General features: G+C 36.9%; 1 long non-coding RNA gene across 1 annotated transcript; it reads left to right on the forward strand.

The window, feature by feature from the left end:
• The first annotated feature begins 211 nt into the window (after positions 1-211).
• LOC115957974 lies at positions 212-724 on the forward strand. Its single transcript, XR_004084430.1, has 2 exons — positions 212-244; positions 416-724. It is a non-coding gene; the product is annotated as an uncharacterized LOC115957974 (long non-coding RNA).
• The last annotated feature ends 3,013 nt before the right edge of the window (positions 725-3,737 follow it).

The following is a 3,737-nucleotide window of genomic DNA, read 5'->3' on the forward strand; positions in this document are numbered from 1 at the left end:
GTATATAAGTTTTAGTTTGTAGATCAAAAAATCCGATTGGTGTTAATTTGGCTCATTGTGAACACTTACCATTACTTTGGTTTTATACGCATTTATAAACTTTATGATATATATTCTTATTTGAAGGACTTGCCCAAGGGGTGCATTTGTTGACTAAGATTATGACTTCAAAGGGATTAAAGAAGAAGGAGAATTACATAAGAACCTCCTATCTTTCACCGGATATACATTTTACAGCCCTGAGGTAAGTCAATATGAAGAATTGTCATTTTGTTAGGTTTTTTTTTTTTTTTTTGCTTAGTATTTTTTTTAATTGATGTTGTATGTGATATTGAGTTTGCAATTTGGTATTCTTTAGTGAAAATATACAAGTAGTCAATTTAATGGAATGATGTAGCTAAGTTTTGGATTTCAGGCATTCAGAATTTGAGACAACCCTAATGAAGAGGAAGAGTGCCTTAGAGAGTTTAAGGATCCATGACTTTGAGCTAAAGTGATATATTAGCATGTACTCCGTATTTGGTATTTTTACTATGGTCCTATGGATCTTGGCTGTGGTATTTGTAAAACTATCTTAATTTTGTAGAAAATACTAAGTTGTAGTGGTTGAAGGCTACTACAACCTGTGCAATGTTTTTCATGTCTAATATTTATGCGTAGATGCTCCAGAAGTGTAGTGCTTTTCTTTTTTTCTTTCTACTGTTGAAAATTTCATTAATTTTAATTTGCGGTTTATGCGTACTTCAAATGAAGTTTATGCGTCCTTTCTCCAAATGAAGTTTATGCGTGTATCTTTAAATTTATTGTGATAAAGATAACTGAACTGAAGATAAACATTTGGCCTTGGGTTCAAAAAAAATATATGTTTTTGAACAAATCCATAACTTTTGGGATTGGGTTAAAAAAAATAATAGATGTACCAAATAAAAAATTACATCGCTTGATATTAAACTTAGATAATATGTGGACTTCTCAAACGGAATTCTTGGTGTTGTAAGAAATTAATACTATTTAAATTTTCTTTTATATCAACCAAGCCTTAATCCTATTTCCAGCTTTGGAAGACATTGATATTAGACTCAAAATTAGCTACCAATCAATTTTAATCAAACCTAATGTGAGAGTGCTTCTTCTCTAGCACCAGGCCCAAGGATCTTGGGCCAAATAGTTGTATTTTGGTGGACTAGGTTTTGATTCACCGCAGCGAAAGGGCTGTTTAAGAATCAAGTGGTGCGCAGGGCATACTTCCTACAATACACATAAACTAACAAACAAGGATATTTGTATTGAACAACAATCAAAACAGCAAAGTAATGCAAAAACAAACAGTAAATGCACAAGGTAATGGTTAGGGATCCTCAACTCATTAAGAAATGCTTCATTGAATTTTCTTTATTATGATTACAGTATGCTCACTAAGACGTGATACAAGGTTCAAGTAAGCTCAAAAATTACAGTCTTAGATGGCAATTCAAGCCTCTAAGACTTGCAAAGTTTGATTCTTTTTGAATTCGAGTATGTGCTATAGTGACTGTTTCTGGGATATTGGGAGATAATTTTACTAATTTCTCTAAGTTTTCTTTTCGACAGAACTTTCTCAATGATTTTGTTGTAAATTTCTCTCTATCCCTCTTTGCAATCCTTCCCCCCTTTTTATAGTGTTATTTTGGAGTCCCGGGGAATTATTGATTCCCCTGTTTTGCCCCCTGAGTACCAGAGCCTGTGTTGTGCCCATCGCCCAGAAGGTTTAGTTTTCCATGTTCTTCACTCTTTCCTTCCTTTTAGTGTTGTTTCTTTGAAAGTCCATGGCAGACTACCTATTTCGGAGTGCGCTAAGGTCATGTTCTTCACGGTTCAGCTTTTGGCCGTCCTTCTTCTTTATCCTTTTTCTCAAATGGGCGGAATCTCACTTTGCCGGTTTGAAAGTCCTTTGCTGCTACTCCCTTTTTTATACCTCTTCATTCTGGTTCCCCGAGGTACCACCCACTTGCACTATGAGAAGTCACTCCAGGTTTTCTTCTTTTCTTGCTGGATCATTTGGTACTTAAGAAGGATGTGCCCATCCTCTGTTTCTTGTGTTCTTTTGGCTTTTTCCTTTGAGCTGTCTTAATCCTTTCTTGACTGTATTACACGCCTCGGGGATCCCGAACCTTTTGGCAATCTCTGAGGATCCCGACTCAGCTTTCTTTTTACTCTGGCAATTCTTCAATCTTCTGATCTGGGCTTCTTTTTTCTTTTTCTTTCTTCTTTTCTCATAAACTTCAGAGCTTGTCTTTTTTTTTTTTTTTTCCTTTATGTTTTTAGGCTTCAAGCCTTTTGGGCTTATCATTTCTTCTCTTTTTCCATGGTCCATTGTGCTTATTTCTTTGGGCTTGGGTGCTGTGACTTTTTGGACCTCAACATTTAGCCCCCCGAGCTCATGGGTTGCCTAAAACCCACGCGTGAGTAATTCAGGGTTTCCTAGATTCTGTAGGATTTTCTTTTAGTTATCCCTGGCTTCCCTTCTTCCTTCTTCAGGATCCAGGCCTTTTCTGCTGCTTTTTGGTTATCCTAGTCTTTTCTGTGTGTCATGTTTCTTTATTTTGCGATTTCCCCTTTGCACGAGACGTGGCAGTTGAGTATTTGGAGTAAAACTTCCTTTACCCACCTTTTTCATTCCCCGTAACTTCCATTAATAACTGTGTTGAAGGCTAAACTTTCACAAGAAAGCCCATTCCATGAAAAGTAAAGAAGGCCCAATTCAAGTAGCAAGAAGAATCAACATTAAGGCCCTATTTATGTTCAGATTTCCAGCAAAAAGGTCATTAAAAAGTCCAGCAAAATCCAGTGAAAGAACTGGGCCGGGATATCCAGAGGCTACCAGAGGCCCGGGATCCTCAGGTAATGCAGCACAGCTACTGTGGGATTGAGACAACTCAAGAAAGGTACCACGAAATACAAGAAATGAAGAACAGAGATGTCCTTCTCTAGTACCCAGTGGTGCAGCAAAGAATCAGAAAATATAAAGTAAACATTCATGAACAAAGGAGCTGTACCACAAGGAACCAAGAATGAGAAAATCATAAGTAGAAGCAACTGGAGAGGAACTTTCAACCCAGCAATAAAATATTCCAGCTATTTGAGAATAATGACAGCAAGGAAATAACACCAACAGCTAAGTCTGAAAAGTGAGAAATCTTGAAGGAAGAGAGATTAAAGGCTAGTTGCCCAAGGACGCCCCGGAATGGAAAGTCAGCAAGTGACTTTTAGAGAAACAGTACTAAAAGATGAAAATCATGAGAAAAAAGGGAAGAGACCAGCCCCTAAGAAACTGTCACAGCACGAGCTCTGAGGGGCAAAAGAGAGAAATCACTAGTACCTTGGAGCCCTAGAAAACACGCTATAAAAGGAAGAGAAAACTTATGTTGAAGGAGGGGGGGGGGGATTTTTAGTAGGAAGAATATCATAACAGAGTCATTAGAACTCTATAAAATTCAAGAAAAACAGAGGAACGTCTCCCGGTATCCCAGAAACAGCCACTATAGCACATACTTGGATTCAAACTTTGCAAGTCTTAAAGGCTTGAATAGCCATCAAAGTCTGTAATTTTTGAGCTTATTTAAACCTTGTATCACGTCTTAGTGAGCACATTGTAATCCACAATTAAGAAAAATAATGAAATATCTCATATTGATTTGAGGATTTCTAACAATTACTTTGCATATTTATTTATTATATTATCTTCCTTTACTGCTTCT

Source organism: Quercus lobata, chromosome 8, assembly GCF_001633185.2.
Source record: "Quercus lobata isolate SW786 chromosome 8, ValleyOak3.0 Primary Assembly, whole genome shotgun sequence".
Taxonomy (NCBI): domain Eukaryota; kingdom Viridiplantae; phylum Streptophyta; class Magnoliopsida; order Fagales; family Fagaceae; genus Quercus; species Quercus lobata.